A 13,407-nucleotide genomic window follows, 5' to 3' on the forward strand; every position below is an offset into this window, starting at 1 on the left:
AATCCAGGCATGGACTCTGGACCCATAGAAACTGTTAAGATGTTAAATGTGTGTTGTCTTAAGCTGCTAAATGTAAACAGAAAAAATAATACAGATAGTGAATAGTATAGACAAGTCCCTGCTCTCACGGAGCTTTAGATCTAGCAGGAGAGACAACAACGAGCTCACAAATAAACAGGACTATTTCAACTAGTGATAATGTACCACGAAAAATACACAGTGTGGTGGTGGTGGAGAGAAGCTGAGAATAAGACCCACATTAGGTAGAACGGCCAGGGAAGACTACTCTGAATGATGAGAAAAAAGCCAGCCACGTGAGAAGAAATGGCAAGAACGTGCCAGGCACAGAAAACAGTAAGGGAGAAGGCCCTCAGCTACACTGGCCGTGTCATTACAGAATTAACTCCAAGAGCTATATGGAAACACTATTACATAAGCTCATCTATTCAACGAATGTTTAATTTAATATAAATGTATAACTGCCTAAAAATGATGCTTCGGTAGAGTAGGTACTATCGGACATTAATCAGTTTAAGTGCCATTAGCAAAAGTTCTAATTATAGTAGTCTTTTCAATTTGGCTTTTCTTCAACCTTTGCCAGGCATAAATTTGCCTTATAGGACATTGTGCTTAGCACACAATGGAAATTCAAAAGGACAGTTATTGAACTGGAGTGAATTCTTCAGTTTCATTTAAAGTTTCATGTTCATCTGATTCTTTGGGGGAAGGAATGCTGTTCTCTTGTAGGAAAACAAAGAGATAAAGAGCTATTAAACTGTGCTTCAGCCAAGATTCCGATGTATACGTCAAGATCTCAATTAATATATTAGAAAGACTGTATTTAATAAATAAATGCAAAATAAGGGCACGTTGGTAATTTTGGCTAGCTGGCTGGTATTTATGTATGTTCTATGTAATAGGCACTGTGTAGTATTATTAAATCTGTGAAATGTGGAAAAACACTATAGTAAGTAGTAGTAGCACAATTTTTTTTAATGAAGAAATTGAGGCTTAGAAAAATTAAGTACTTTTCTCAATATTATAGCGCTAGTAAGTAGAAGCTAGGACTTGAATCCAGGTGACTTGACTCTAAAACCCAGCCTGTAAACAACTAGCTGATAATTACAATAATAACTAAAATTTATTAAATGCTTACCATGTGGCCAGGCTAAGTACATTACATATATAAACTCACTGAATCCTCAAAGCCACCCTATGAAGTAGGTACTCTTAGTGTTTCTCGTTATATAGCTGGCTCTTAGCGAGGTTAAGAAACTTGTCCAAGGTCACTTAATCTCTCTGGGGCGGGCTCAGTCCCCTCATTTGAAAACGGGACATAAACAGTACCTACCTATATGGTAAAAGGCAGAGGAGGGGTTTGATCGCAGACAGTTTGTCACCACAGGCATGCTCTGAACCATCACATGACACTGCTGCACTGGCTTCAACCCTAGGGTCCAAAAGAAAATGATAGCGACTACAAAACATGCCTGGCATATTTTCCGTTCTTCATTACTCTGGTGGCAGGCTTACATAGCCAAACTAATTATATCTGGACATTTTAACTTATTCTTAACCATTCTTTTTGTTTAATTGAGTTGCCTTCTCTCCTCTGGACTCTATCTTGCATGCTTCGTCAGTGTTGGAGGGCTGGAATAAGATGTCCCCTTCTGTCCCTCCCCAAATCTTGAATTTGAGTAGTAACTAAAATGTCATGCTTTGCAACTGAAGTGAATAGAATCAATTAAAACAGATGTGAATTGCTAGTCTGCAGAATGACCTACTGTGAGATGTATTTTGTAAATGTGGGGCTGATGGGTCCAGGGGACTTCCTTGTGCTGTAAAAAGAACCAACATGATCTCTAAATCTAACAGAGGTAGAGAACATTTCTCAATCTAAGCAAGGCGGCAAGAGAATATCCTAAGGACAGGGATACAACTAGCATAAAGACGGTTCTTATTTAATCAATTGTATTGTAACCTTTCTAGGGCAAAAAAAAATGTGCAGCAGGAGGGATGTGATTTGAATGGAATCCAGAAAAGGAGATCCGAAAAGAAAACACCTGTCAGTGTTTATTCAGCTGTGTCCTGCGATGAGAGGGCTCTGAGTCTAGAGCAGTGTTTTTCAAATTATGGGCTGTAACCCATTAGTGGGTCATGAAATCACATTGTTGTTTAGTAACTGACATTTTTAACAAGTAAGATAGACTAGACCAGGGTATATTGCATGAGGTAAAGTATTGTTTTGTGAAACTTATTTCTATTGTAAATATTTGTATATACATATTTATATATGTGTGGGTTGCATGTACTTTTTGATGTGATAATGCATTTCTCTCTGTGGGTCTTGATCAGAAGTTTAAAAGCCATTGGTATAGTACAGATCTTATTTCAGTTTTCTAACCCAGTGGTTCTCAGACTTTGGGATTTCATGGAAATATAAATCACCCTCCAAAAAAAGGAAAAATTGAGACTGTCATAGGGTTGCCAGTATTTTCATTCTGCCAAGTTAAAAAAAAAATGTTTACAAAGATAGTACTATAATTCCCTAAAATCAAGGTTTTTAACACCAAAAATAACAATGACATAATCACAGAATAAAGCAAATTAAGTTAATTATATTTGGTTTTATGGTAAGACCATTGTATTTCCCTTTTTTTTTAAATTTTACTATAGATTTGTGAAAACACCCCCATGGCTAGTAATTGGAGAACAAACAGAAATATGCCCTAAACCTGAAAGAGCAGTACCTACAGTCACTCTCACCTCAGTAAAATATTTTTTTAGGAATACTTGTCTTCCTCTGCCTTATTTCAGCACTTACTGAGCTACCTTCTGATACGTAATTTTGTACCTGAGGAGGGACAACTCCAGGACAGTGAGCCAGAACAGAGGAAATGACCACTGTGGATTGTTATGCCGGGTAGCTCTCTATTAGTTAATACACATGCTTTTTAAATCATTCTCTTGTGAGTTTGAATAGCATGAGTCGATTTCCCCCAAACCTTAGCATCCAAGAGTGAGCAGATAAGATTAAATTTCTGGAACTACAAACTAGAAAATTGGACAGAGTGGAAGGTCAGCACATGACAATTCCTGCCTTTTTAATAGCACTCTCATAGCTTCCAAAGCTGATCCCAGAAGTTCACACAATGTCGCCCATGTATTCAAATACTCTTCAACAAAACCACCCGGTAGCTTCTTGCTCCTGGCGGCTCCTGCCTCCAGACTGCTTCCCCTTTCAGGATGCTTTTTAACTTTGTCATCTCAGCTTCTCCTTAACTCTTGTCTAAATGTGACCTCTTTCTTTCCTAACTACTAGCCAAGCTTGAGCAGACTCTGTGAGGGACTCTCCTTACTTCTTTGTTTTATTTCCATCTTCCCAATGGCTGTCAATATTTCTGTGTTCAAGAAGCGCTTCCAGAAGCTCTCCCGTCATGTCTCCCTTCACTATGTCATGGCATATGACAGCCTGAAGCAGCCAGCTGGCCACCCTCTGTGAGATCTCTTTTATGGACAGCTTTTTAGAGATAAAAGTTTCAGATTTGATTGTAATAAAATTGCAACATTAGACAAGAACCAATGAGACAGCATTTGCTCAGACCCCACTAATTTGTAAAGTTTTGAAAACTAGAAGTACATTGGACTCCAGTTTATCTCTGAACTGTTTACATAAAAGGGGAGGGGGGAGTCATTAAACAAAGGAGCAGCATGAACAAAATTTAAAGAGCTTGATTACTCATTTTATTTTAAACAGGTTAATACATGAATTATAGGCATTCAAAAGATAGTCCTAATGAATCAGAACTTGTCTATTCATTAAAAGATTCCAATAGCACTTAAATTTACAACTGCTTTTCCAGAAATCAGTTCATCTTACCACACATACTTGAAAATAATATAACCGTATTTCTTTAAAAAAATCCCATAATTCAGATAATATTTTTCTCCAATTTAGTTTGGACTTCCTCCCATTTAAACTAAATTAGTTCAATCTTATGTCAGGGATATTTACACCAGTTTCCTCTACTGGCTTCATTACCCTCTCTCTGCCCTGATTCTTTTAAAGGTCAATCCCTGAACTGGAAAAACTCCATCTTCCCATGTTTTCATTTCTTACACCCAGCAGAGGAGTGCAATTAGCAGGGAGAGACGGACATGCCTAATCACCATAGTAGCTTGTGGTTCTAAGCAGCTGCTGCAATGAACTGTATGCACTAGTGACAGTGTCTAAAATGCAGACCAAATACACCTTTCCTTGAAAGGCTCTTCAGCTATAGGTGAGCATCAGCTTTCATAATACTTGAGAACTCAAAATTGCATCATGCCCCTTTGTGCTCCTAGAACTTTGTGATTTATTTTTTCTATTACAATCCTTAACCCTGTCTTTCTTCCCGTTGGATTTGTATTTCAATGAGAGCTTCTGCACAGCTTTATCTTTGTATTTTCCCCCAACTCCACCCTTGTGTCCCATTTAAGAGTCTTAAATGTAGGAAGCTATTAATAAAGGTTTACTGAATTGAACTGAATTGAAGATCATCCAGTCAATCCTTTCGTCTTACACATAAGGAAACCCAGTCCCTCAAGGTTGAATGCTCAATGTCATCCAGTTAGTATCAGAGCTGAAAATCAAGTTCAGGTCTTTTGACATCCCAATCCACTCCAATGCCACACTTTGTCAAACTACCTGGGCTGTGATCAGAGGTGAGATCCAGTAACCAAAGGATGCTGTGTTGTCTGTCTGTTTGTTTCAGATTTCTATTCATATTTTATTTTCCTGGTTGTTTCTGTTTTTGTTTGTTTTTAGTTCTTATTAAATACAAAGAGCAGAAGAAGAGGAGGCTCTATGGTCCCTCAGGCTGTGAGGGGGAGCCATGAGCCCTCCCCTCCCTCTGTTCAAGGTGCATTGTGAGCTGGGCTTGAGGTGTAAGCTGGGTGGGGAGGGCAGGTGGAAGTGCTGGGAGAGGTGAGAGGTCAGGACCTGAAAGACTCATGGGCAGGGAGGGAGCCTTCTGGATCCCAATTGCAGCTCATCCCAAGGGCTAAGGGATGGAGTGGGGGGGCCAGGACCTGGGCTCCAAGCCACAGGGTCAGACCCCAGGCCCAGCCTAGGCCCCATCCAACACCAGAAAGAGGAAGGGGCAGTAGAGTCCATCGTTGGAGGTGTAGGACTGTGGGGCAGAGTGACTGGGCCCCTCCCTCGTAGAAGTCCCTGACCCATGAGTTTGTATGTTTGTCAGAATTATTTTTAAAGTTGAGAATCTGAGACAATACTAACAAAATTACTCTGCAAAAAATATGTTAAAGCGTTCATTAAATTTTAAAATGTTATCACTAGAAAAGGCCTTAGAAATCAAGTAGACAAGTTTTACAAACGAGGAAAGTAAGGCCCAAAGACACTAAGTTCCTTTTGCATTATAGTACATTCCATCATGTTTGCCATTAATCAGGCCTGGCATTATGGCTATGTCTATGCAAGAGCCTAAAATTGTTTTAGAAAGAGATACTCAAATATGTTCTAATAAAGCAGTCCCGCACATGTGGACAAGCAGCCAGACACTTCCTGCCTCTGCTCTTGTCACCTCTGCTTGTTACCTGGATTTGTGGCTCACTCAGTATTTATTTATTTTTTCAGTTGGAACAGAACCATAGCTTCAACTAAGATAACAGTTCTTTGAGGCCAACAAATGTGAGCCCAGAGGGAGAGGAATTTGGAATCGAACATTTTTAGCATTCAGAGATAATTCAAGATAGTTCAAGTGCTTTCTAAGTGTAAACCACCAGGCAAGTGCTTCTTGCTATCACCATTATTTGCCTACAAAAATATTTTATTGCTAAGACATGTTGCACTGCCAAAATATTTTTGATAAAGAATATTTATATAAGTGGGTTCTACATAGATACAGCCTCAATTTAATCAGGGATCCTAGCTTTTAACATGAATATGTAGAAATTACAGAAATATGGTTAATAGGTAATTTATAGAAATCCATTATGTAGATGTTCATTGACTCAAAAACAAAGAACAGAATGAGAGGAAATGGTTTTTTCCTGCTACAAGGATTTAAATTATCTGTGAAGAAGGACTTCCTGACAAATACCAGACTTGGTTACCAAAATGGTTGTGGAATTTCCTTCTTTAAAGGTTTCAAACTAATATAGCTTCCTTTTAAGACAGGGTAAGAAGTTTTTGTTGTCCTTGATTTTTGTTTTTTTTGTGTGTATGAAACAGAGGATAAAATTGTATGACTTCCTAATATCCCTTCACCGTGATACTTCAAGGAACAAATTCACAAGATAGGCCTCAAAATTAACTATTTAAAAGTAAGGCTTATTAAACTTTGAAACAGGTGACCAAGGGAATCTCTAGAATTTCCTTCATAAGATTCAACGACAGCGGCAGGGTGCTGGGGAAGGGAGAGGGGAAATGGAGAGAAGGCTGGAGAAGGTCTATCTAACTGAGGAAGGGAGTGACAAATTAATCTGCTCATCTCAGTCTGCCCAGAGCCCTAGGCCTTCCCAAGTATCGGTATGGCCATGAAAAAACAGCAGAATTCCTGCTCACTTCCTTCAAATATTGTTTTACAAGGTCTTACAGTGTCTTGAGATAACATACATGAAAAGCACTGTAGTCTAAGAAAAGCATTAGTACTAAGTTATTCTTCTCATTTAAATCTCTTTGCCTCAGTTCCTGTTTGTTTTAGGGCTCTGAAATGAGAGAAGCAAAGCTAAGGTCATCAGAAGGTTAAGGGGTTTCCTGCGACCGAAAAGGGACAACTTCAGCGCTTCATTAGGTATTGCCTTGTATTGTCTTCTAATTGCTTCTCGTGCGTAAAACTTACTTTTCCCCCAAAGACTCTGAACTTCTCCAGGATGAAGACCTTGATTTACATTTTTTTCGTGTTATCTAAGAGTCTCAGTTTATGCTGAGCATGTAGCAACTCGAAGTAGTTGATTAATTTATTGGTAGGGAAGGCTGAGGCACCCCCATATATTTCCTCTGGGTGTGCCATGGAGTGCTCTGTGAATGAGCAAGGCAGAAGCAAACAGCAGAAGAAGTATTAATTTTGAATATGGCATCTGCAACACAAGACATGAACATATTTTTGAAAAAAATCAAATCACATCTTCAAAGCCAAGAAGCTAAACTAGACAGTTATACTAAGAGTTTTTATTTATTTAATATATGTATTTAACACATACATATGCTGCTTACCATGTTACAGGCACTGGTCCAAGCATTTCAAAAATATTAACTCATTTAATCCTCATAACAAAGACAGTAAGAATTATTATTATCCTCATTTTATAAGAATCTGGAGCCTAGAAAGGAAAAGCAATTTCTCCAAAGTCATACAACCTTGCTGGTATTTGAACCTGGGAAGTCTGGCTTGAGAGTCCAGGCTCTCAGCTCTCATTGTTTGCAAGCTGACTCACCTGGGCAGGGACAAAGAGAGAGAAAGGGGAAGGGGGGTAGGGGGGAGGGCGAGTTATGAGGGAGCAAGAGTGAAAGAGAAGGAAGAGCTGCCATTTTCAATCTGCAATTCAATGGTTTCCATTTCTGCATCCAAGTCAGCTTTTACCAACTCCTAGGAAAAGAATATGGAGGAAAGAGGGGTAGGGATCTGTGGAGCACACACCTAATCCTTTGAAGGGCAGGCTGTGGAAGTGACCCTGACCACTTCTGCTTACATCCACTGAACAGAACTTAGTAACACATCCACACCTTGCTCAAAGAGAGGCTGGGAAGTGTAGTTTTAGCTGGGTGGACATGTGCCCTCCTAAAACTCCATCACTGTGTTAAAAACACTATGTTATGACAGAAGAACGCCCTGTCCTCTCACCTGGATTCCTGCAACATCTCTCTGCTTAAATGGCCCTGTTTCAAGGAGGACTTCCTTGACCACCCTATCTAACACAGCACCCATGTCACTCTCCGGCCCCTTATTCTGCTTTATTTTTATTCATAGTACTTATCACTGTCTGACATTACATTTTACTTTTTATCATCTGTCTCCACCACCACCCCTCAGAGCATAAGCTCCATAGGAACAGGGACTTTGTCTCGTGATCACTGCTATATTCCCAGCACCTACTTGTTGCTCAGTAATATTTGTGGAATGAAGGAATGAATGATGAATAAACAATATTCTAACTTGTCTCCCTGCCTTTGATCTTGACAATAAAACAAGATGGGAAAGAGTTTAGTTATCTTTTTTTTTTTTGAATTTTTGGATTTTATTTTATTTATTTATTTTTATACAGCAGGTTCTTATTAGTTATCTATTTTATACATATTAGTGTATACATATCAATCCCAATCTCCCAATTCATCCCACCACCACCACCACCACCCCTCCACTTTCCCCCCTTGGTTTAGTTATCTCAACTGGCACCAGAATTCTTCTTAGGAAAGTAGAAAACTGTCTTTCATGATAATAACATATCTCCTTGAGATAGAGGATAAAACCCAAAGCCAGTATTTGAGTAAAATTTCCCATCATGAAATAGGAAGTGGAAGTGAGGAGAAAACAGAAAACATGAAACTGGGAAGACAGGAACCAGTAAGATGTCAGAAATCTTCCTGACTATGACCGTGAAGTTTCATTAACACTCACTACACTTGTGAGTGCTTTGTGTGAGTGGATTCTGACACGCTTAAAGCAGGGGTTGGAGTTCACAACGGGGCAGGAATGGAGAAGCATGGAAATGGCATGCAGGGAAATGGGAATCCAAGAGGCAGAGGAGGCCTTAAGAATGTAAGCCCCTCTAGACTTTCCAAAAATGTGATATTTCCTAAGTGATAGCATATGGGAAGTGAAGTACAGTCTACCTCTTACATCAATGCTACACATTATTTATGCTCCATCACTCATTTATGTAGGATTTCTTTATATGTTGCTCTATTTCACACTGACATCATTGATGGGTTATATGGCGGCTTGGTTGGGAGAGATTAGGGTCATGTGATCATGTGCTTTTTCACCATTAATCTTTCTAGTGAAAGTGAACACTCATTTCCTCTCCGTTGTCTCAGCAAAAGGATAAGGAAAAGGCATGATCTTCAGGCCTTCTCCAAACTGCACCCTCACTTTCATCTGTACCCACTTCAGGATGCAGTATAGAGTGAAGGGGATATGGTCAAATGATCCTTCAGCTCCTTCCTTTCTGCCTAATTCGTTTTATCAGTAATATGCTTTTATCCCACCACCTTTGGTATGAAGCTCAGAGTTAAGTTTTTCTTAAGGTAAGAGTAATTACACAAAATCTTTTATTTTGCTGTACAGTATTATTTCAGGAGTTAAGCTCTGGGAACAGTAGGACATATAAAAATATTTGATACAGGAGTTCTGTGAACAAACTTACACTGTTAATAATAATTCTTAATGAACTGCATTTTCATTGCAAACTACATGTGTACAGTTATCTATTATTGCATAACCACTGCAACACTTAATGACATAAAACAAAAATTATTAGGCATACAATTTTGTGGGTTAGAAATCTGGACAGGGCATAGCTCATCTCTGCTCTGCAATGACTGTGGCATTATCTGGGCAGGGAAGGGGAAAGGAAGTACTCAAGTGGCTAAAGATAGCTGAGACAACTGGGGCCAGCCAGGCATTTTTTTCTTCTCATATCCTCTCCATGTAGCTAGCTTGGGCTCCCTCACAGCATGGAAGGCTCAGTATAGTCAGATTTTTTTTTTTTACATGAAGCTAGTGTCCCAAGAAACCCAGGATTAAATTACAAACCTTCACATGTCCTAGCTTCAGAAGTACCAGAATGTTACTTCTGGCACACTCTACTTGGCCAAGCAAGCCACTAAGGCTATTCCAGATGCTGTATAAGGAAATGGGAATTAGACTCCACCTCTCAGTGGGAAGAGTAGCAAGTAATTTTAATCTACCATATTGCATTTTCTTGGAACATAACCTCAATATAAAACACAGACTCTATATCTCCCTTCCTTAATTTAAGGAAGTTAAATTCTGAAAGAATAAGGACAAATGTATTTTATGCAATAATATGCATTCAGAAATGGGTACAATTCCTTGCAAATGATTGGTGATCAATAAATATTTATTCAATGGATATATGAATTAATGCATTCTTAGAAGCTTGATAAATAAATCTGGGTAGCAAATATCCATGCCACTCACTAAAACCAAAACCACCAAGCAAGAATATGTACACAGAAGCTCTGTTTCTTTTGATAGGAATCTTCCCCAGCCTCTAAAATAAAAGCTGTAGCCACCAAGATTCCATTATACCTACTGGAGACCTTCCTAGCGTGTAGGGGCCACTCTCTCCTGATGCAAAGGCACTGAGCTGTGAGCATGCCCTGGTATCAGAAATCCCTACTGTGCCAAGACAAGATTACCACTAGAAATCATCTCCCGACACATCTCTCCAGACAATACTCAGTCCACAAAAAATGCAGATGCAAATGCCATTCGAGGCTCCTGAGTTAGCCAGCCCTCTGGTTCCAGTGCCTTTAAACAAATTCCCATATTCTCAGCCTCATTCTCTTAACTTCATTCATACAACTTATTATGGTTAACTGAAAAACTGACCAGTGTCAAGAACTGCGAATGGTCAGACATTTTACCCTACTTGCAGACAAACAAGGTTAAACCTGCTACAGTTTTCATGGCAGAAGGTCAGAGACTCCTGGCTTAGAGACAAAGACTTTATTGCTCATGACACAGCAGGAACATAAGCTTCATGTTCACATCAGTTCCCTTTGCCTCCCTCCAAGTCACATGGGGGTGACACAGAGGTGGGTATAGGTGGATCCTGCACATGTCATGGACTTGCATCACATCTGAGGAACCCCAAGTTTAGGAAACCTCAAGCTTCTACAAGAGGTGGCAAACAATCTGCCTAACCTTTGCCCCAGAGGAAAACATCATCTTTATCATACTGGACATCAAATAACCCTACCATCATCTGCTCTCTCTCTATATCCTCTGCTACTGTCTCTGTTTTCCAAAGTTGTTCACTATACAAACATTTTTGAAAGGACAGTCCAGAACAAAAGATTGTCAGTGTATCCGCTCAAAAGACATTCAGAAATATGAAAGATCCATGGAGAATTGCCTCTCAACAGCCAGAAGTTAGGGACATAAAGGAGACCTCACATTTATATGGTAGGTGGTGGAAAGATATTTCATTAAGAGTAAAAAGGTGGAAAGATTTCTCTTCTTCCTGGAAGACACCTTCCTTTTGTTTTCTCTATTTAAAAAAAAAAAAACTGTGTTATGTTGTTCCTCTTTCTTTCAGGTGGTTTATATACTCATATGACCTTGTACTCAAGAAGGAACCCAACATTTGAAAGACTTTTGAATACCAATATAGGGTTCAAAGGAAAAGATACATGGAGTGGCCAGCTTAGTCTTCTCTGCTTCCTTAGCCATTGAGGAAAAAAACTTTCTTTTCTGTGGGCTCATCATTCCAGGTCTCCTATCCCTGCCACAGTAGGAAGAACAAGAATATCAGGATTCCCAGGATTATGGGTTTAAATGGAAAAGGCGAACCAAGGCGGCCACTGAGCTGCCTCTGCCTCTGGTTTAGAAATTATACTGAAGGGTTAACCAAGACCTGGGGCTTACTAATGATCCAGAATGGGAAACCACATGGAGATTGGGATGGATGCCCTAGCCAGTAATAAAGCATTTTCTTGGAGTGACTTCTGTGCTTATATGACTTAGAGACCTGAGGTAACAGTAGGCAGCTGGTGGTCAGTTAGAGAATTCAGACCCCTAAGCATCCCCTGCCATGACTAAAGCCCTCATGTTACCCCACTTCAGCACCACACCTGTATATCTATACCCAGTATTTGTCTACCTGCCTAGTTCTCCCAGTGAAGTGGGAGCTGTTAAAGGGCTACAAATATATGTCACTCAGCTTTGCAGCCCCAATGCCCAGCACTTATTTCCCATTCAACAAACATCACCAACCAAGTGACCCTTGTTACCTTTTATTGCTGTACTAATCCTTCTTAAACACAAACTTTCACATGTTCAAAAACCTCTAGGAGCCTCCTATCTGCCACTGTATCAAGTCTAAACTCCATTACCTAATTTCTAAGGAACATCATAGTATGTAATAAGTAGATATAATTTTTCAAAAATTTCTTGTAAGAGTTGATTGCTGAATTTCACTAATCTCTTTCAGACAGAAATAGGACTTAAGGTCAGCTAGATGGTGAGTGTAGCTGCTCAGGGTTTCCTCATATTCTAACTCATCAACAGTGCTTTCTTTTATTACCTTTGCTTTCCTCTTGTATAAATTCTCAATGCCCTTAGAATTTATGTCACACACTATTACTTAGTTACATGCCATCTTGTACAGGACAGGTTACCATTATACAGCTCCTCATGGATCCCATAAGGTTGTGCAACAAAGCAAATTACAACACAACATGAAATTATTCACTAATGAATTGATCGCTTATAAATATAATTTCCAAAGATATAGTCCAAATCCATAAAAATGATTACTTCTGACAAAAGGTGAAAGGGAATGGAATGAAAATGGTGATTGATAGGGTCTTCAGCTTTATCTGTAATAGTCTTTTGAAAGAAAAATATATTCATGCTGAGGTAGATTTTCTCCAAAGATGGCTACAGCAATCTCTGCCATGCTGCTCACCCTTTATCATGGGACTTTGCTGCTCCTCCCCTAAAGAGGTGAAGTCTATTTCTTGTCCCTTTGAAACCGACTGACCTGCTTAGCCCAACAGAATGTGATGAAAGTGACAAGGGGACAGAGTTCCAGAGCCTAAACTTAAGAGATCCTGCAGCTTTTGCTTCCACTGCTTGGGAACCCTGAGGCACCAAGTAAAGAAGTGTGACTCCCCTACTAGAGAGATCAGAGTGAGAGTCCCTGGAGGCTTAAAGATGGAGGACAGAGAAATCCCAGGATTCTCGTCATCCCAGCTAAGGAGCCAGACATGTGACTGAGACCATCTCAGATTCCTATATGAACATTCCTAGCAGAGATGACCCATTCCACCTAAGCCCTGCCTAGCCAATCCCAGAATCATGAGTAGATAAAATTCATGACTGTTGTTTTCAGCCACTGAATTTCAGACTGGTTTGTTACACAGCAATAGACAACTGTTAAGTTACTTGTGCTATTCAAAATTAATTTAAAAAAATAAATAAGCCACATGCAAACCTTTCTTCCTGTTTAACAACTAGCCTCTCTCCTTTTCCCACCTCATCCCGTGTCTTTAATGTCTCTATTCATCTAACTGATTATACAATACCCAACAATGCAATGCAAAATCAGTGCAAATCAATGCAAAATCAGGGCAAAGTGATTATAGTGTGAAATTGCAAATCTTTCAAAATATGTTAAGAAATCATGAAGTTGATGAAGGTAATGTTAGAGAAGCCC

Source organism: Eschrichtius robustus, chromosome 5 (genome assembly GCF_028021215.1).
Source record: "Eschrichtius robustus isolate mEscRob2 chromosome 5, mEscRob2.pri, whole genome shotgun sequence".
NCBI classification, from domain to species: domain Eukaryota; kingdom Metazoa; phylum Chordata; class Mammalia; order Artiodactyla; family Eschrichtiidae; genus Eschrichtius; species Eschrichtius robustus.